The sequence below is a fragment of the Solanum verrucosum genome, unplaced genomic scaffold, assembly GCF_900185275.1.
Source record: "Solanum verrucosum unplaced genomic scaffold, falcon-dt-bn FXZP01000093.1, whole genome shotgun sequence".
In the NCBI taxonomy this organism is placed as follows: domain Eukaryota; kingdom Viridiplantae; phylum Streptophyta; class Magnoliopsida; order Solanales; family Solanaceae; genus Solanum; species Solanum verrucosum.
Genome location: NW_026020065.1, coordinates 846,597 through 869,973, shown reverse-complemented (window position 1 = coordinate 869,973; position 23,377 = coordinate 846,597). Strand labels below are relative to the sequence as shown.

At 30.1% G+C, this 23,377-nt stretch overlaps 2 protein-coding genes and 1 pseudogene across 5 annotated transcripts in view; 1 reads left to right on the top strand and 2 right to left on the bottom strand.

Moving 5' to 3' along the window:
• Positions 1-23,377, top strand: part of LOC125823765 (small ubiquitin-related modifier 1-like) — a 498,077-nt gene that overhangs the window by 50,911 nt on the left and 423,789 nt on the right. The window lies entirely within an intron of this gene.
• Positions 1-23,377, bottom strand: part of LOC125823741 (ABC transporter I family member 6, chloroplastic) — a 377,846-nt gene that overhangs the window by 266,314 nt on the left and 88,155 nt on the right. The window contains exon 1 of one of the 2 annotated variants that reach the window (XM_049503121.1): positions 9,880-9,890. The exons of the other annotated variant lie outside the window; for it this stretch is intronic. The gene's annotated coding sequence lies outside the window, so the exon portion shown is untranslated. Of the gene's footprint in view, positions 1-9,879; positions 9,891-23,377 lie in introns of those variants that run through there. 2 annotated transcript variants of the gene reach the window in all.
• On the bottom strand, positions 3,851-11,312 carry LOC125823592 (uncharacterized; annotated as a pseudogene).

The window sequence follows — 23,377 nt, the reverse complement described above, 5'->3', positions numbered from 1 at the left end:
TACTAGCTAGTCCATATGGGACATGTGAGGATTTGCACCACATTAAGTCTTGGTAAAGTTTCCCCCTTTGTGCCAATTAAACTACATATATCATTGCCTTTTCATACCAATTAGACTACAATTTGCAAAAGTGGTCCATCTAATTATCATACCAATTGTACAATTTGATATGGACCGCAAATTAAGGTTATTAATTGAGAAGAATAAGAAGAGGACGGCCTACATTTGTTGTGAGAAATATAATGTAAATAACATATCAAGTGACTGAAAGTACCATTGTGTAAAAAAGTTGCACAAACTTAATTGCTTCTCAAGAAAAAAATGAAGTTATAGATTGTATAGGTGGTACGTGTTGGGATGGGTCTTGAGGTGTACTACTTTAATTTATTTGTATATTTCGCTTGCAAATATACAAATATGATAAATATATACAAATTCTATATTTGTAGATTTAGAAATTTTCAGAATTCAGTTTGTATAGTTCGCTTGCCAATATTCAAATAAGGTAATTTATTATGAATTTTTCATAAATCGTATACAAATAGCTAGGATAACCATATACAAATTCTGGATTTATACAATTAGGGACCGAATTATACAAATTCTGAATTTATACCATTAGAAAACTGAATAGCAAAATTTTGCGAAACTATAGTCACGAATTAAAAATAATCAAAACTATAGCTATATTACATAATATACTCTAGATATTTGCCATTTCGCATAATTTTCCCTAATTTGTTTATATAATTTTCTTATATCGGCCATCAAGATAATAGACGGTATATACAATAGTGTCTTTTATATATTTGGCTAATGAATATAATTATTTTTTTGCCAACCGATCAAATATATCTCATGCAAGATCTCATGCAACAGTGAACAGGGGCAGAATGATGACTTCTAACATTGCGGAATGTATCAATGGTTGCCTTGTTCAGGCACGACAACTACCTGTTTTGGACTTTTTGGAAGAAGCTAGAATTCTATTTGGTTCGTGGAACTGCAAAAATAGAGAAATAGCATCTTAGGGCATCTCCAACCCTATCCTCTATTTTACTTTCCAAATATGGAGTTCATTATTTTTTCAAACAACCAACTCCAACCCAATTCTCTATTTTACTCTCTAAAAAAGAATATTTTTCTCTCTCCTCAATATTATATTATTATTTCTATTTCATTCTTATTTTCTTATTTCATAATATAAATCATTTCTTCTTTTTTGCAAATAATCACTCTATAATTTTTATGTAATACAATTTTTTTTTCAATTTCATTTAATATAAAATAATATTTTATTCTAAATTTCTAAATAACATAAATTGCAATAAATATTATATATAATACATATTAAGGAACAATTCAAATAAAAGTGAAATGATTGATGAAATATAATTGCATCATAAATATTGTATTATCATAAAATTTATTTTAAATTTTACATAAATACTCAACTTTCAAGATTATTACGTTACTCTCATAAATGTTCCATTAATGTATTACGGAGTTCAAAATGAGCATTTTTTGTCCTTATGTTTATGTGTAGCTAAAAATTGTTTAAATTAACAATTTCATCTTGTATCCAATTATTTCGTGTACTAATTTATTTTTTCTATTCCATTTTGAACTATTGCATCAAATATTTTCATACTCTTTAAAAAGTGTAGTTTAATAATTTATCACCATAACATAAAAGTTGACTGTTTGAATTATCATGTATATTTTGTGCATACTTCATAATGGAAAATAATTATAATCTAAATTACATATTTAAAATGACAAAAAAATTTTAAAAATTAAATTAAAAAAATTATTAATTCGGGATGGAAGTAGTATACTTATCAATAATATGTTTTAGATGTTATATTACTTAGAAAATAATTACAAATATTAGAGACTTAATTAATAATCTTATATAATATAAATAATTTTAAAATAACTTTAAATTACATATTTAAAGTGACCATTTCTTTTAAAATAGAAAATTTATTAATTTGCGGAAATAGTAACTTATTAATAATATAATTTTAAATGTTATATTAATTAATAATATAATAGAAATAATATTATAATAATCAAAAAGTAAAATAGAGAGGTGAATAGTAGTTCTCCAAATTTGGAGAACTACTATTCACCCGATCTCTATAATTGAAGAATAGAGAGTGAAATAGAGAGTGGTTGGAGAACCCATTCTCTTTTTTACTCTCCAAATATAGAAAATGGAGAGTAAAACTGAGATGAGTTGGAGATGGTCTTATACAAAGGAAACATTAGGGAGGAGATTTGAAGAGATATTGATTATAAACGCGTTAAAATGTGCGAAAATGAAGGTACTTATACATATATCAATTATTATGTATCTAGCTTAAATTTTCTTTAGATTGTTGCGTATACCAAGCGATAAATCATGTAATGTATCTCTAACTTGTAAATCATTGCATGTTGTTTCATCTTTTGAATTTATTTTTTCAATGTATGAAGGTGGGATAAGATACATCGCTTGCCTTGAGAGAGAGAATTGTTCTTGTGGTAAATTTCAACATGATGAGATACCTTGTGCGCACGCAATGGATGTTTTCAAGAAGAAGAATATTACTAATGTACACCTCTACTGCTCTGATTACTATAAACCTGATGCATTAGCAAACACATAAGCAGTTCATATGGAACCAATGCCAGACAAAAGTGATTGGACAATTCTGGAAAGTGTTTTGGAAGAAGTTATCTTGCCACCAAGATACAAAAGAATGACTGGTAGACCAAGGAAAAAAAGGAAGAAAAATCCAGATGAAAAGCTAACTGCAAATACGAATTGTTGTGGACATTGTGGATAAGAAGGTCACAATAGAAGAACATGTACTTTCTTCCCAAAAGATTCTTGATGATTATTTTTTCTGAGTGTTTTAATATTTCATGTTTAATAATTCTCAAAGTGTAGCATTTGTTTCCACGGTTACTCACATATACATTACAAGGTACTTTTATCTTGCTAGATTCTGATGCAATACATTGAATTGACACGTTTATCAATGGGTTCTATATTTTTTGTTTGTTGAACTCTGTCAAAGTTAATTAATTTAAAATATATATATATATATATATATTATTATGTATTTGATACTTAAATTTGTGAAACTTTTGCATTGGATATTCAATTAGTATCAATTGTTGAGATTTGTACCCAAAGGTATAAGAGACAACATGTAAAATTTACTAAATATAGTGAAATTATATGAGATTGTATCAAGTTTAGCAATATAGTATCATGTGTTGTGATACTTAATAAATTTTCTTATCATGATACATAACTATTGTGTGTAATATATATAAATTTCTTTTTGATAAATCATATTACTTAATAATATAGTATCAAGTGCTGTGATTTGTACCAAATGTTGTAAGAGTCGGCATGTAAAATTAACTGACGTGTATCAAGTGTAAAATATAGTATCAAGATTTGTGATACAAACAAGTTTGTTATTTTGTAGGAAATTTTATATCATGTACATAATAATTGTTTTAAAAATTTCTAATCATGTGTATCAAAATTATCAGATACATTAATGTCATAGTTTTCAAACACAAAATTTCATTAATGTAATTATTATCATACTTCTCAGATACAATAATGTAATTATTATCATACTTATTGGATACAAAATTTTATGAAGTACTAATTGTACTGAACAGAAAATTAAAAGCGAAAATAAACAATTTTAAACCTCAGAACTCTTCCAAATTTAAAACTATTATGTTAAAAGGGTAATAAATACTCCAAAACACTAATAATGTATCTTAAAAAACAAATAAGCATCAACAACTGTCTGTGAACAAGAATATAGAAAACTAGCTAGCCTACATTAACAAGTTCATTTTCTGCTGCTGGAGTTAAGGCACTCTTCAGCCTTGGAGGGTCATCATTGTCACTAACATATCCCGCCTTGGCCTTGCCGAGACCATACTTTCATAACAATGTTGCATATCTTTGGCGAAGATAGTCACTTCGAAAACTATCATATTGGATGCTGATTTCGTCACTCAAGAATTCAACAAATGCAGCTACGAACATTCCACAATCACTACAAAAATAAGAAGATCAATTATAAGAATGATTTAGATACAAAAATTAGAGAAATAATGATGCAATACTGACAGACTATCGCTTTCTTGTTGCATAATGTCTTGAGCAAATTCCATATCAAATGAATGTTGTGGACCCAAAAGTTCCCCAGTTTTCTTGTCTTTATATGCGTCCAATGCTGACCAATCAGTTCTCTTTGTATTTTCAAAGAACCCACTATCGATAGTTTGGAAGGATTTGAGACAACTTCTTTATGTCTTCGAATTGAACTTTTCTCCTTGATCCCGAATCTGAGTCATACACCCGTATTAGCCTTTTCCTTAGAACCACCACAGCCAACACCCAATGAAATTCTTCATCACAGTTACTGGAATGTAAACCTCATCCACTAAATGCCATGGTAAAGCAACAAGGATAAAAAATTCATTGATGACATTAATGATAGACCTTTTATGAACAGATACAGCAGCACCACGGGCAATGTGTTCCTGTGTACTAATAATTTCATTTGTAGGACTGTTATAATACCTTGTGTGTGCATTATTGATATGAGACTTAAACAAGCAATTGACTATAGTGTATTTGTACTGATCCATGCTTCTTTGTTTAGACTTCTTGCGTAGATAGTAAAAGATTACATCTATGTGCTGCAAAATATAGAAAATAACATAATACATAAAATCAACACAATATGATAAAAAAGATATGATACATGAAAAAAATTAGCAAACACAATAACTAATTTGAGATTGTAACTGATACATATCCAATGAGTATCATATACATAATTATAAGAAGTCTAATTTAATTTATCAAAATAATGTATATTATATCTCATCAGTCCAATATTTTTTCGGCTGTGACATATTATAAAATCAGTTATTGTCCAAAGAAAATGCAGCAACAAAATCCATATGATAAAAACCAAACAGAGCAGATTTTGCTCTATATTTATCCTCAAATGGTTTACTGTAAGAATGTTTATAGTCAAAAGAAGAAGAGTTTTATACAACATAAAAGTAGAAAGATATATTATAAAAACTTACTTATTCGCGTGTGATTTTAGGAGTCCCTTTTCAATTCACTGGGAGAACTCATACATCAAACATGACGACATTTGATAGAGGATGCCACATCTTTCAAATGGATGGAGTAGGCGAATATCGTCATTTATTTTTGCCTTGCCTTTATCGCTGGATCCAAAATAAGTCAAATACAAAAACTGCATAATCTTTGAGGGCATCCTGTTGCGTGGAGCTGGAGTCTTTGTATCAATTATGTGCAGATTCCTTTACTGAAAGTTGCGTAGGTAGTTGGCTGTCAGTTAACAAATTAGCACTGCCAGTTAGTTCGAGTGGACTGATCGAACTCAGTGGTTTGACAGTAGTTGGCTAGTTTGGAAGTGCGCGTATAAGTACATCTATGACAACTTCAGTACCATATGAAATTGAAGCCAATGTGGTATAATTCTACATGATATTAGCTAATTATAAGAAAAGAGTTAAAATAAAAATAGACAACTTATCACATCTTTCAATAAACAATTAAGAACCTTACAAATGTATCAACAAGAACTGGATTTGAAGCGTGCTTTTTCTAAGTTTTTGTCACGCCCCAAGCCTACACCCTGGGCGGGACTGACACTCGAAGACCATTGTTGGCCCCAAGCGAACCTGTGGCATGCTTACTTAACTCAACGAAAAACAATATTCATATTTATAACGATCAATGTTTTAAAGTGGCAACCCAAGTCTTAATAATAAGAAATGATAATGAAGAGACTCAAAGGACTAATATCTGACTGTCTATGAAGCCTCTAAAACAACTGAGATGGATGTTGGGACAAACCCACAACATCCTAATGAACTAACTAGAAATCAATGAACATAGATCCTCCGGAATGCAAGGAGGCCCACCGACTGACTCTGAACTGCTCACTGTATCAACGGTGCACTAGAATGCCGATCCTAGTAACATGTGTCTACATCATAAGACGATGCAGGCCAATTGGCATCAGTACATTGAATGTACGAGTATGCGAGTTGAAATGCTAAAACAACATAGGCTGGAAAGAGAATCTGAAAGAAACACTTACCTTGGCTCTTCTCAACTCATGAATACTTAACTGAACTCATTTCAATATAAAACAATTTAAAACAAGTGCAATATAAATAAAAGTTGTTTAAAAACATGATGTCAACTCTGTGTATATACAAGGATACAACATAACTCTGAAATGTATGTAAAAATACAATAAACTGATGTATATAAAAATATAATAACTTCTGTGGGAGTTTCTCTAACCGACAACCATCACATAAGAGCTATAGTGATGATACAACGATCTACTTCACGCTGCCAGCACATCATATACCCGCCCAAAGGTATAGAACATGAACTACTAAATGGATCCACTAGTCTATTGTGAAAAGGGTTCATCTAAAAAGTATGACCCTTTTCTATCCATGGTGGCTACATGGTTTTATGGAGACATGAGTTATCTGAACTCATGCTCGCCCCCAATTCGATGCTCAATACTACTCCATAAATATACTAGCTCTTATGTTTAAAAACATACTTCTTTTGTGATTTGAGATTAGTGCTCAAAAACTTAGCTCAAAGGCTATCTTGGAAATCAAAGTTTCCCCTATTGCTTCATTTAGAAAGCGATTACTTTTTTTGAAAACTAGCTCGAAGGCTCTTTGGAGATCTCAGTTTCCGTTCTTATCTAAATGTGAAAACATTTTTAATCTCTCTGGGAATACTTAGTCCCCATATACTTTTGAAGAAATGAACTTCAACTTTACTCTTTATTGAACTCAAAACTTAAGTCTTAAAACAAAGTTAAAATGTTTGCAAAAGACTTTTGGAAAACTCTAAGAACTTCTCTTGACTTGACTCTTAACTTTCCTTGAATTGGATTATGGATTCAAGGTTCATGATCTCATGTTTATGGATGATTTCATGATGTTTAGGTGTACCTTAAAGTGTTAAAATCAACTAGAAAACATAGGTATATTGCTAAGGAACAAGTAGGAAAAGGTGGGGAACGAATGGGGAGAACTGGAGTCCCTAGCGCTCTGAGAGGCGCGGGGCACCAGCCCTCAAGCTTCAGAGGACCTGCTGGGGCGCGCTGGCTGGCGCGTCACCCCAAGGGGTAAACTTCAGACCCCTTTTGGGACGCGCTGGCTGGCGCGAAGCCCCACCCCCTTCCCCAGGTGTTTGACGACTTTTCTTCTCCGTTTTTCAACTCTAAACCCTTTTAACTTCAATGGTTCTTTTCCCAAACACTTCGGATCATTTATATTCTAAATATATGATAGATTCAAACCAAAATTTCACCCAGAAACACAAATCAAATTGCAAGAACCATCAACAACGCAACCTACAAGAAATTCAAACGAAACTTCAACAATGTTCATCACGAACTCAATTTCTAAACTTTCAAAGACTTTAATTCGCTGAATTAAATTATGGTTGGTGCATGGGTGAACTAACCCAACGCTATGTGATCTCACATACCTTGTAGGGATCACCCCCGACGAAATCCACACGCAAAGCTCGAACGTTTCTTGGCGATTCTTGATTTCTCTTCTCTTTTCTCCTCCTTTCTATTTTCTCCAAGCCCTAGCGTGAACTCTAACTTTTCTAAACTGACTAAAATATTGTTTTACCCAAATTAACTCCTAAAAACGAATTAGAATACTTAGGTAAGAAAAAGACTAATTTACCCTTCCAAAACCGGATTGGACATTTCCTTAATCCAACAACCCAACTTCCAAAGGGCATAACTCACTCACCCGAACTCGGAATCGCGCTTACTTGGTGGAATTGAAAAGATCATTCCAAGAGCTTTCCAACCATATCTGGAAATACTCCTAACTCATCGTGATATAGGAGTTATGGTCATTTGAAGTTGACCAAAAACTCACTTTAACTTAACATTTTCCAAATTTCCTTATACTTTCAAAAAATGACTATTTCCAGATTTTAAACTTCCTTCTAGTTCTTTATAGTTGCGAGATGTTGCAGTTTTGCTGAAGTGTATCAACACCATGTTCATCCCCACTCAACCCCTGTGTCTGATTGGGGGGCTACATCTATTGCATCATCCTAATAAATATGATATTAGATTATATTATGATACATACAAAATAATAAATATATAATGATCCAGTAAATCTATACTTGTAGCTTCCTTATTAACAACAGTTTCTTCAATCGAAACATGACTATGATGTGTTGTGGGTATAACATTTGTGGCATCCTCCATAACTTGTTCTTTAAATGACGTATCATCACTCTAAACATGTTTGATTTTAATCAAAAATAAAATTAAAGTATCTTCAAATGTTAGAATGATAATAAACATGATTCAATGATATTTTTTAGTAAAAAGTCATTATTAATCTACCATGTACATTCACTGATACACAATAACATCAGATTGTTTATTTAGAACTTTAATGACTATATAAAATAGCAAGTATGTAAATGATACACTAGTAAGAAACTTAAATGAAATTACCAATGTGTCAAATTCTAAATTGTGTGACATTAATGTATATATGGTGTTTATGTATGATATACATTACTTTGCAAACAATTGATTTAACTAGCATATATAAAGTATATAAAATATCTTACTTTATAAAGTATATACAATAACAATAAAATATCAACTATGGCATTGATACACTGATAAGATACTTGATTGAAATTACTAGTGTATCAGATATTACTATTCCAAATGGTAGATTGATAATAATGTATATAATGTGTTTATGTATCAGATACATACCTTTGCAACATTAATTTCAGTAATTTGTTCTTGTTTTTCAACATCAACAACAGATCTATCAATATCTTGATCATGAATTGAAAAATCCATGTGTATAGGTGAAATAGGTTGTTGAAAGAACTTATCAGAAGTGGATTGTGGATCAACATTATCTTTCTCTACAGAATCATCCACCATATATGACATAGAAATGCCACCAATATCCTTCAGGAATCAAAAAATCAGTATAACACAAAATTAAAAAAAAAAGGCAAACAAAAAAAATACCTTTTCACTTTTGTTATCTTTTGCGCCAACAACTTTCATCAACTCGGAATGATTTTTTTTATTAACTTCTCAAGATAACCAACTTTTTTGTCAACCTATATTTGAATTAGACATATTTCAAGGAATTAAGAATAAATAATCAGATGTTTAAAACATATGATTGTATTTACTTACATAACCCTTCACATATTGCTTTAGTTCCTCTAATTCTGAATTGTCGAAAATTACTTTTCGAATATCTGAATTATCAGGAACACCAGATACATAGCTAGCTTCTGACATTGATAAATTCGGAGTTTGAAATGTCTGATTTGGTTGCTCATCTGGCTGTATGGCTTTGGGAACATTAATTTTATGTGGACGTACAACCTTTCTTCTCTTCGGGGATGGGGTAAATCATGTGCTAGAGACTCGTGTTGATCTCCTTAACAATTGATCCGAAGGTTTGGATGAAAAGTCTTCAAATTCAGGAACCTCTTTTGGCTGCCCATCCTTAGGATTAACATTTGATGGGCCTGGTTCTGTTGGAGATACATGACTGATATGAGGTAAATCAAGTGATGTGATTTCCTCGGTAGTTGGTTGAATATTAGGACAAATATTATGTAAAAACAAAATGTTGAATCATGCTTAGAAGCAACAAAAAATGTATCGAAAACTATAAAAAAAAAAAAGAAGTAAAAAGTTGTTGTATACTAATTACCTCCGTAAAAATGCTTTCCATAAACATCTCAAATTTGAGTTTTTCAGCCACAACTTTTCAATTGCATATCCTTGGTATAATATTTCGTTCTTTAACAACTATCTCATTATCTAGCACAGACGCACATTCATATACTCATACATTAAGTGCGTATGGCATACCATTTAAGCAATACATTTGTTTCTTTATTTTGAACTCTTGTCTAAGTGAATTCATTAACATTGTGAAGGCCCGTTGTCCCCACGGAAACTGCTGATAACTGTCGTCCTCAACCATTAAGAAATCTTCAATCGGAATTGTTGCATCACCAAGTTGAGAGAATACAAAAGTATGAATGAACATGATAGCCATCTGAAGGGCATCATCGATGTTATCCCAATCACCCATTATGAATCGATCTACCAGACGTCGTTTGTTTACATTATATTCAGGCCCAGGAAAATACCTCTGAACTAGCCTACTTTTTTTTAATCTGGATATGTAAAATCTTTACTATTTCCTTTACATTTCAAACCCGTAATAATCGCAAATTCTTTTATACTAAAATTCAAGATATTTCCTTTAGCATGGCGAATATGAAGTTCTCCGGCTGGATTGTCCTGCTTTACCTCTAAAAGAAGTAAACACTTGGTGATCTGACCTTGGTAGTTGCATTTGAGAATACTCAGATATGGACCAAATATAATATTCTTGAATAATTGAATACTTTCATCTCTTATGAAATTTGTATTGTAAGTAGAGCCAAACTTAAGGGAGAGTTTGGAATCTGTTTAACTACATAATTCATATTCTGCAATTCAAAAAAATGATGTTGATCACTAAAATGGATCTATATGATACATACAAAACAGAAAGAGAATGAATTTGAACTAAAATATGAATATAATGTAAACTTGTACTTGATACATAATTCTAACTACACATTATCTTTCACTCAAATTGATACTTAATAGTAACAATAACCTTTAAGATGATACATTATGTTGTTCTGCAACATACATGTAATCCTCTAATTTGACTTTAAACTTTCATACACTTTTGACAACAAAAAAATGACCAATAATGCTTTATTTGTAAAAAATGAATAACTGATACTCAAAACCAACATTTGATACATTAATCATAAATATCAACCATTCTATCTCATTATTTGAATTTTAACTTTTTGATACATTAGTCATAACAAATAAACAATATGTACCAAAAAATAGGATTTTATGTAACAAATGTAGATTTCATTCAAGATACATAATAAATTTTAATTAACAATAATGTATCTACTATTACACAAATAATAACATGTGAATACAGAAAATTACAAATAAAGAAAAAAAATAGTAAAATACATATAATTGGTCGTGCAAATCTGGATATGGCAGGGACAACCTACCCCTTTTCTTCGGTGTTTTTGCATGTGCCTCCTTTTTAGCTTTTGACTTCTTCAAACTTTGCTTAGCCATTGTTAGAGGATCATGCAACCTCTTAGACCTGTTTTCTGCCCAGTTGGGATCTTCATAATCAAAGATTCGATTAGTGTTGGGTGTGACTATTTGGGTAATCCCAATACTAAAAGACGGATGATCCATAAAGTATCAGACAATATAAAAAAAATGAAAAAGAAATTTGAAAAGGAAGAGACTACCTATTTCAAACTCTGAAATTGGTTGAATGGAGAGAATTAGTTTGAAATTCAAAATTGAAATAATGAATCCGTGGAGAATATGGGGGAGAAAGTTTAGGAGTGGGAATCGTGGGTTGTGTGTTCTTGAACAGTAATGAATCTGGGGAGAAATTGGAGGAGTAAATTTAGGGGTGGAAAACTAAGGTTTGGACTTCTTCAAGAATAACGTATCCGGTGGTTTAGTTTTGTGGGAAAAATAGAAATTTTTGTATTTTTTTAAAATAGTAGGGAAATATTGAAAATATGTTAACTAAGTGTGTATTCTAGTAATTTTTCCTTATTAGAATCATTCTATTTTATGAGTTATTAATTCCTAATTACTTTGTTTCTAAAAAGTAACATATTTTTATATTTAAAAACAATTTAATTTTTAAATTTTCACTTGACCTTAGTTAGTGCCATGCATCCCTTTATAACCACAAAATATTATCCACATTTAAAATATTAAGTCAAATTTTGTCATATAAAATTAAAAATTTAGAAAGGGGTAAAGTAATAGCGACCAAGAAAAAGCTATTGGCGAGTGATAAGACTGCACTCCCTCCGTTTCATGCTAAATGATATTTTTACCTTTTTTTTTGTCCAACCAAGAAATTCTATTAAATAGATATTATTTAATCAATAATAAGTCAATAAAAATATTTTTTTTAGTTTTTAGGGTGAATATATTTCTCGTATCGACTAGAGGACTAGTTTTCAATCGAGGAAGTCATTGAGTATGTAATGAATGTCACCGTTGTATTGCAGTAATGTGACTGTTTTACCCTTAATCAGAAATCTCGAGTTCAAGCCTTTGACATAGAAAAAGTTTTGTTGGAAACGTCATCCTCAAATAGACCCTATAATGCGCGATTCTAATTTAGTCCGAACTCCAATATTGTGAACTCTGGAAACCGAGCGAAATTTTTTTTTTAAAAATGTAATGAATGTCCTCCTTAGTGGCTTTTTGGAGTTTGGACCATCTACCAAAGTCGTTCTCTTGATTAGGCGGGGCAAATCTTTACGATATGAAAAAGTTTCGTACTATTAATATGCAATTTGAAGCTGTCAAATTAATGATAGACATTTCATTCAATTAAACCAATAATGTTCACCGACTTATGATAGGACAACTGTTCTAGTGAACACACTTTTATGTGTTTGCATTCCATCTGTCTGGTGAGTTATTTTCATTTTGCGTCTCTTTGTAGAATATTTTGAAGGAACTCGAGAAAATTTTACTAGTTTAGAAGCTAATTGTTCAAATATTTTTTAGTTTGTAATATTATGCATTTTATTAGATTTTGGTATGTCAAGATACGTTCAAATAAGTTTAAATACATGTATCTTGGGATACATAAAGTCAAAATTAGTTATAATTTGTTCTAAATATATTGTATCCAAATGAATTCGCATATATCTGGAATACATAACAAATATCGCTCGTCTCCCTCACCTCTTTCTCATCTTGCTTGCCACTCTCCAGGCTCTCATGTGTATCTAGTTTGGTATCCCCAAAGACATGCGAATAACACTAGATGCATACAAATACATGTATCTAATATATATTTAGTGTGATTCACATGTATCTGGGATACATAATGAATCTCGCTCGCCTCCTTCCTCATCTCGCTCATCTCTCTCCCTATTTTAGTGTATTTGGTAGCAAAAATATATGTATCTAAGTGTTCTTCCTTAATATATGGGAAGAAACTCTTACTAAATGGTGATGTATATAATATTTTAAAAGCATAGATAATAATAATATATATGATAGTGAAGTATGTCTAATTATATAGTTTTTCGTTTTGGGCCTCTAAAATAGGATTAGAATTGTTTTTGAATATTGATATCCATATATAATCGCCCCCTGCTATTAGCAATTCTTTCTGGGAAATTATCCAAGAATAGATTTAGTAACAGAAGCACAAAGTAAATGGTATTGTGTTGTTATATCCAAGTTCCAACTATGACCAACGAAATAATAAAGGAAAGACTCAAATATTATTTTTCCTGATTTCACACCTCAAAATATGTATCCCCTAATTAAAATAGCAAAGCAACCATTAGTTAATACTTTATCCGTCCACTTTTAATTGTCATGTCGCGTTTTTTGAAAGTCAATTTGATTAATTTTTAAAGTTAAGTTAAATTATAGTAATTCGATATTTTAAACAAAAAAATTAGATATTCAAAAACTATACAAAAAGTACTATAAATTGTAATTTTTTGCATATATATCAACATGATGAAAAAATATATCGTAAAATGTTAGTTAAAATTCTTATAATTTGACTCTAAAAAAGAAAATCATGACAATTAAAAATGGACAGAGGGAATATTGTTTATTGGGAGAACGATACGGTTAAATTTGAGTATAGTTTGAGTTACTCTTTCTAAAAAATTTTTAGAGTATGTGTGAATCTCATTTTTTACCTCTAAAACCTTTTTTTTTACTGTTCTTCTTCATCATCTTTATCCCTTGAGGATTCTTTCAAGATTGTTGTTATTGTGTTCTCTTCTTCAGATTCTTAGTTAGCCATTATCTTACAAAGGAAAAATTACTTATGATTTGTATTTACTATACATAACTATAGTTTAAAAGAATAATAATTCATAGCTATAGTTAGGATTTTAAAACAAATTTATATGTCCTCTCTTTGCACTCTTCCTTGTCTCTCTCCTCTCTTTACTCTCGCCTCATCCTATCTACTTATCTATCTATCTATCTACCTACCTACCTGTCTACTATTTATCTATCTACCTACATACACATCTATCTATCCATCTATCTACCTACCTATCTGTCTGTATATCTGTCTATCTATCTATCTATCTACCTATCTATCTACCTATCATACAAATACAAATGGAAATATATAGTCAATGCTACAAATAATAACACAAACACACACAATTACACATAAAAATAATACAATAGGTAACAAATGAATACAATTACAATATATTTATTGTTAATCATAATAATGATTTGTATTTGTTGATGCAATTGTATTCGTTGAAATAAATTGTATTCGTTAATATACTTTTTTTTAAACTGCCTCCAATGATCATTGATATGAAAGAGTTACATTTTGAAGTTTGGTATACCAAACTTAATACAAGATCTTGGGGTAGAAATATAAAATTGATTTGCATCAACGAATTGAATACAATTGTATTCATTGATACAAATCAATTGTATCAATTGCATTTGTGATAAAATTATCGGTCAAATATACAATTGTTGATCAGATATACAATTATCAATTGTATCTCGTTCTCTCCTCTCTCGCCCAGATCTTGCTCGCTTCTCTTCTCCCTCTCCCAAACTCGCTTGCTTCTCTCCTCCTTCTAGTAGTTAGTTTTTTATATACAAATCGATTATATTAATTGTCTTCATGATACAATTATCGATCAGATATATAAATTATGTGGATCTCTCTCCTCTAGTTTCCATATCTCTCACTTGCCTCTCTGCTTCCTCTCCCAATCTCGATCGTCTCTGTCCTTCTTTTAAGATATATTTATGAACATAATCAAAGTAAACTATAGCTCAGAAGCTGATTTAGCTGTTTTTAAAATTTCCTCTACTACAAAAGTTCTCTATAACTTTTTGCACTTTTGATATTGTTCTTCACTAAAATATGATGGCTTTATTTTTTTAAAAAAAAATGTTAGTTCATAGAATTTCTTGTACTTCTAAAGGTCCAATCATTTTTGTTCAAGATACTAGCCTTTTTATGAAAAAATCTACATTGATATCAATAGTTAATTTGTCGTGATCTACAGTTTTTCAGTAAATATACAAGTAGGTAAAGTGCTAAAAAAATATATATCAAGACATAAATTCTTACGTGGAAAACTCCCTGCTTAAAAAAGTGCAAAACGACAACCTATAATCTCTAATAAAAGTTTCCTCATCGCTATTGAACGAACAATTTAAAATTACAACTCATTTGTACACCTTAGGATCTGCCTCCTACAACCTCTACATTATATTTACCCTCAACAACTCTCGTTAATTGTTGATCGCTCTCAATTCTTCATTGACTTTACCTCGTCAATAAAGTCTCCCCATAACACAAAACAACACCTAATACAATTAATTAAAAATATAGTAGTAATTAAGATGTTATTTTGGAGCTACAAGAATCTAACTATTACAATTTACAACTCAAAAACAATAATAAAGATAAAAACTTGATAGGAATAGGTTCGTTCGTTATAGCATTTTTCTTGATTCTCAACTTCTATGGTACCTATTCAATGATTTATATAGGAGTTGAGTAGTCGATCGTTTGAAGTTTTTCCAATCCAACCAAGACTTTGTTCAATTAATTTCTCGAAACAATCTCCTTACCTCTATAAGAGGTAAAATATGATCTACGTTCCCCACCTGTAATGGATAGAATTTCACTGAATATGTTATTGTCGTCTCTAAGTCACAGAAAATAAACACCATTCATTAGAAGTTGGCAACAAAAATGTTCCAACAACTTTAATACCTTGACCCAACAGGGGAGATGAAGATTGAAGAGGATAGAAATATAGCTAATTAAAGAAATAATTTGAATCTGATGGCTTTTTAGAGATGTCACATAGTCCATGTGAAAGAGTTGATGAAATGGTCCTCTTCTGAGATCAGCATGTTGACTTCGCAATAAAGGAAGCTGTTCTTTTTTTCTCTCTTTTTTTTTTAAAAATAAAATAAAATAAAATAATAGTACTATATAGTATTATTTTTGGGGTTCTTTCGAAGAGTCCAAGCTTGGTGACTTCGTAGTATAAATTTGACTTGATCAAATTCAACATCATCAACTTTCTACTTCTAGCACTCTTTATTTATCAATGTTAATTAATACTCTAGTATAATTCTAGCCAATGGATTTGCATGTTTTAGGCCTAAATTATTTTTATCAAGATTAGTATATCTCAATTTGAATACATAAATAAATATTAAGATGTGTATTAAAATTTAGATATTTCAATTTAAATATATACTCCTATATTTGAATATTAACATCTTGTGTTAAGATTTAAATGCTAAATAATTAAGATATTTTTTTGCTAACATTTTAATATATAAAAGTTGTCTTTATTTAAAAATTAACAAATATTAAATTCAAACTAATAATCTAATATTATATCAACAAAATATTCTTAAAAAATTATATGGTGTATGATTAGTGGTGGAAATATCCAGTGATGGTGGTTGTGGGTGTGTCAATTTAGGATGGTATTGTCTAATGATGTAGTGCAGTTAGGCGATGGTGGTTTTTGGTAGGTTGGATGATAGTAATAGTTAATGACAATGTGAATTATAACTACGATTGACGATATATAGTGATGATTGATGGTGGTGATTGTCAGTAGTGATTGATAACTGTTATGATGTAATTGTGTTTAGTGATGATGATGATTGTAAAATAGTAGTGACTAGTGATGGTGATGAATGATTGTAGTGATTGACAGTAATGGTGATTCTAACATATGATAATAATTGTGGGTGATGGTATATTATAATGATGGACGACAATGATGACAGTGATAATAATGGGCAATGGCGATATCGAATAAATGAATAAAGTAAGTATCCTAACATTTCTACAGAAATTCTTGAAAAGACATTTTAATGATATGAAGATTTTTTTATTATTTTTTTTGCAGATATTAATTATTCAGACTCATTTAAATTCAGATCTAGAAAATAAATGAACTTAATGACAACTCAGTTCTAAATAATAATAATTAAAACCTTCATAAATTCAAACTCACAAGACCTTAGAGTATAAACAAGAATACATTTCTCCACAAACAAGTGCTAGTATACATTTCCCCACAAACAAGTCCAACATGTTTCAATGGAGTAAAAATTTGTAAACAAAATTAAATCAATACTCATGGATTCTAATTAATGCTCTATCCTATATATCCTTGTATACTTGGGTATAGTAATATTTACAATTGAGACAAACTTGAGGAAACAACTTATAGAAGAGGGGAAATTAAAGAATGAATAAATGGATACATGCATTGAATTAATCTCCTTAGTTAGTTGTTGTTACTGTTGGTCCTTTTACCGGGTGCGGACGCTGGTACTTTTCCTTTAGGAAGCCTATGTAATAGTAAGTTCAAATCTCCATTCTTGACGGTCTTCGTGTTAAACTCAACATTACTAGACGATGATGAAAGGCCTTTATTCAGCAATGGTCTGGCGCATGAAGTAGTTGATATCACTAGGAAAATTATTAGAATTGTTGTGAAATTGCAACATAACTTAGCGTTGGCCATGAATAAATTGGTTCTTTTGCAACAAACAAATTTATTTTTTCCTCTCAATAGTTGAAGGTTTGAAGAGGAAATTGGTAGTAAGAGTTTTTTGAGTAGTGATGATATCTAATAGACTAAGATTTGAGGATTTTATATGGTGGAAGTAGATATTATTTTTAATTATTATTATTATTATTATTATTTTATTAAGGAAGACAAATAGTTAGGTGGGTATTATTTTGAAATAGTCAGCGGTCGTAAAATAAGGGGTAAGAAATATTGTGCGGAGGACACGCTTTGACATTGCACACTCGGGCTGTTCAAAATTGTTGAACCGAAATCGATAACTCGAATAAATTTTTTTTTATTAGTTTATCAGTATTGGGTTATTGGTTTAGCATTTTTGATTTTTTTTTTCTTATTGGGTTATCGGTTCTTAATGATTTGAGGTTTTTTCTTAACGAGTTAACCGATAACCCGATAGTAAATTAAATAATTATATTTATACCATTCTGTATATCAAGTCCTTGACTTAGAGTTTGGTTTCCTACTTTTATTTTTGGTTGTCTCAAACACTTGGTTATTCTACAATGTAAAAATGTTTGCTTTTGAGAAAAGATGTAACTTGTGAACTCACGTGCATGGTTCATTTGATTTGTCACCTTGTTTCTAAGTGATTTTCAATATTATTTTTTTGTGTCAAATCTTAACTGTTAAATCGATAACCGAACTGATAACGATCAAAAACCGATAAATCAATAACCGATAAGCAATATCTTAATAGTTCAATAACGATTTAACATCTCTACAAACCGATAAACAATAAGCCAAAATGATAAACTTCAAAACCAAACCGAACCGACCAATACGCAGCCCTATTACACACGTTGTTCTGAGTGTACCTAATGCTAACTCTAATACATTGAACATATAAAAAGAATATTCACCTTATTCAAAAGGTAATTATAAATAATTATCACTTAAAGAAAAAATCGGACGTGTAAAATAAGACAAATAATGTCTCGTTGATTATTGATGGCATTGATATTATAAAGCATATTTGTTTCATTAATTGTAAATATAAATTAAATCCTCATCGCCATATGCTTGGGTGGAAATTGTGATTATACTACTACATATAAAATTGGAGTAAATCTACGTGGTGTTGTTGAAAGGTGAAGTGTGACTTTTTGTCACAGTACCGACTCTTAGTAGGCTTGTTTGATTTGAAGATAAGTTATATTGAAATTAATTATAATGAAATAAGCTATATTGAAATTAATTATAATGAAACTAGATATAATTATTAATTATGGGATTGGTTATCCCACATTTTATAACCAAGCTAAAAAATAAAAAGTACTAAAATTTGTCCCGAAATTATTTTTCTCTACATCACACCAAATTAAATGACCCCTTAGTACCATGTATTCCATGCTCCATTGGAAATTCTTAAAGATTTTCTATAATAAGAGGGAGTTTGGAAGCAGAACTAGATAGGTGTTCGTTAATGGGCCTGCTTCAGTAAAGACATTTTTGGAAAAGGTTATAAGAAATTGCATTTTGACCCCTCCCTCCCCGCCCTCCCCACCCCCCACCCCCCCACACACAAATAATTTATTTTAGAGTAAAAAATTGAAATTTATTTAATCAATATCACTTAAAATTTATTAATATTAATAATACTTATTGGGTATTTATTTTACACTTAATGAGATGATTTTAAATTATTTAATTATAACCACTTAAAATATAATTTGTATGAACAAATATTGGGCCCGTGCACAACATGCGTTTTTCGTAGAAAAAATTTCAGAAATAACAAAGATAATAAACATAATAAGGCTCTATAATTATAGTTTCGGTAATTGTGTTCCATAGCTATAGTTCCCTTTCCTATGGAGGCAGCGGTTTATATTTCGCTTGTGAATATACAAATATGATAAGTATATACAAAATATGTATTTATACATTTAGGAATTTTTCAAAACTCCATTTGTATATTTGGCAAGCCAAATATACAAACATGGTAATTTATTATGAATTTTTCATAAATCATATACAAATAGCTAGGGTAAGTATATACAAATTCTGAATTTATACAATTAGAAAATCGAACAACAAAATTTCGTGAACTATAGCTACGATTAAAAATAATCGAAACTATAATTATACTACATATTATACTTTAGATGTTTGTCATTTCGCGTAATTTTTCCTTTTTTCGTAACTAATATTTAACATCAAAAAGAGTTAGAAATGTCCTCAAGGTATTATAAACTGCTCAAAAACGTCTTCCTTTTATATATTTGATCAAATTAATTTGTTCCATCTTCCACCTATTGAAATAATATATTAGAAATGACTCAAAAATGTCTTTCTTTCACGTGTTGAATTACATTTACCCCTAATGTCATTTTCAAGCTTAAAATTATTCTTCCATTAACGACATAACTATATGATAAACAAACAAACAATAACAATAATGCATTCGGTGTAATCCCACAAACAAGCTTTAAAAATGAAATGATGTATGTAAATTTTAAATCTATCTTTATTAAGGATAGGCAAATAATTTTTGATAGATTATTGACTCAAAGGAAATATTATACAAGGATTGCACGAAAAATATGAATTTGGATATGGACCCTAAACTTATCTATGAATTAACCACGAATTACTATATAAACTGTTAATGTTAAACAAATTTAATTTATACCCCATCCATTAATTAGATTAGAGTTTGTACCTCCATGTACGGAACATTGCTTGCTAGATTCACCTAATTAAATAATGGCACTGTTTTGAACTTTCCAACCATCAACAAATAGAGTGGCGGAGCCACATGAAGTTCAGGGTGTCGACCGACACCCCTTTGTCGGAAAATTACACTGTATAGCTAGAATAAAAATATTTTTTTATGTATATATATTACATATTGATACTCCTTGACTTCTACACGATTTTACTTCTTTATAATTTGACACCCCTTCATCAAAATTCCGACTCTGCCATTATTTATAGATCCAATAATGAAGTAGATCCAAACACTCACACACCTAATTTACAATTTACTATATATGGAGAGAAAGCTACAAAGAGAGCCATCTTCCCCGTGACTATGTCAACTATGGATTACCATATCTTCTTTGATTGATTTATGGTATTTGATTATGTGCTTTAGATAGTGATCGATAACATCTATGTATATCATCAAATATGATTTCTAAGCTAAACTTAAAATAAAAATAATAAAATAGAGTTCTAGATGGCTCTAGCCTCTAGTCTTGCAGGTTTCTTTGGATTGTACTAACAACACAACTACACAAGGAACTCCTACACTCTCATGAATGCGTTATTGATTATATCTTAATTTCTTCCAATTTTTCAACATAAATATACATATATATACATTTTTTTTCCTGAAGTTAACGCACGTACACCCCACCAATACATGTGAATCTGCCTGTGTGACTATGGTAAAAGATATTCAATTAAATCCACCTCCAAAGAAAAGCCCGTGAGTCCATGACATGCCAGCCTGATTTAACGTAAGTGAGTGACAACCAGCAAGTTTCCAACAAATTAGTCGGTGATTTTCTTCCACTTAATTATCCCAAAACTCTCACATCACCTTAATTATCTTACAGCTGACTTGGGGTAAACAATTCACTCAACAACTCTCATTTAATACTCCAACTAGTTATGAAGAACTTGTCCATTGCACGGGATCAATATTTGTATATAAATTTATTTTTTAAGTGATATTAATTAAATACTTTTAAATTATTTTATAAAGTGTAAAATAAATAATTGGTAAATATTATTAATATTGAAAAATTTTAATGTTATTGATTAAATAATTTTAAATTTTTGTTATAAAATAAGTTATATATACTTGTAGTAGTTCTCAAGAATCTAGTGTGACTAGGCTCATTGAGATGTTCATAATTAAAACATTTTTTTATTGACTGTTGATTTTTACTCAAAATAGTTATAAAATTTACACAAATATTAACGACATTGAAAGTAATAAAGCTATAATTATAGGATATAAATTTAAAACTAAAAGATATAACTTAAGTCCCATAATTTTTTCATTCTAATTAAATTAAAATAGAATAAATATTTTTTCTCTTTTAGAAAATGCACTTATTGAAGTAGGCATGTCAATGAAGATCTATCTACTTCAACACAAAAATACTGCAAATGAAATACCATTTGATGAAGAGAGTTAGCAAGCAGCATAAGCACACATGTTGACGGTGTGTTGTTTGCTAACTCTCACTTATCAAATAAGAAAAATATACTCAGTGGCGTCTATAATTTTTTTGTAAAGGATGTCGATATTTAAAGAAGTGAACAAACGAATAAATCACTATAACAACATCATAACAAGAAAATAAAAAATACAATTCATTTTATATTATATGAATAAAACCTTCCTTTGTTAGGGTTATTCAAAATCGAATCGAAATCAATAATCTAAATCGGGAAAAAGGTTATTGATTTATCGATAATGCGTTATTGATTTTGCAGTTTTAGTAACAATTTTAATTTTTTTATTTCGGGTTATCGATTCTTAACGGCTTGAGTTTTTTCTTAACGAGTTAATCAATAATCGAATAGTAAATTAATAAGTTATATTTATATCATTCGGTATATCGAGTCCTTGGCTTAGAATTAGTTTTCATACTTTTATTTCTGACGGTCTAATCTCTGAGTTATTCTATAAGGTCTCATTTTTTGGTCTTGAGCACGATACAATCTGTCACCCCATGTATATGGTTCATTTGGTTTGTCACTTTGGCCTAAGTGATTTTCAATGATATATTTTATGTGAAGTCTAAAAGGCAAAAAAACCAATAACGATCAACAACGGATAATCCATAAATCGAAATCTTAATGGTTCTATAACGATTTAACATGTCTACACTGATAATCAATTAATTTCAAAATCAAACTGAACCGTTCCCTTTTACTATTTCAATATGTTTTTAAAGAAAATCATTTTAAACCCTTATTAACGTTTAGTTATTTCCCCAAATTTATTAGAATACTTGTGCAACTTCATAAAATAAGTACTTAATAAATGATTTTTCGAAAGGAGTACAAAATTTATACTAAATTAGTTTAAGGAAATAGAGAGACAGCATTATCGTAACTCGATAATTCTAAATGTAATCACAATAGCCTTATTGAAAATGTTAATAAATACTTGTTCTTTTATTTAAGGCATAAGACAATAACTTGAAAACTCATAATTAATTTTATTGGAGAAAAGATGAACGAATAAAATAAAAGGCTTAAAATTGAAACAACAACATATAATATGCTTAATCCCAAAACATTCCAAAGAGCAGATAACGCAATTTCTTTTGGATCAGGTTCTTGAGTTTGTTAAAATAAAAATAAATTTCTTTTAAATGATTAGAAAGTATTTATTATAGTCATAGCACGCTAAACTATATCTTTGGTTTCATTGTGGAAGCCATGTTAAGTATCATCTTAGCAACCATGGGTTATGGTGCAGTGGTGGGACTGCTCCACCCTTAATCAGAGATTTAAATTCGAGTCCTGTGTATGGAGAAA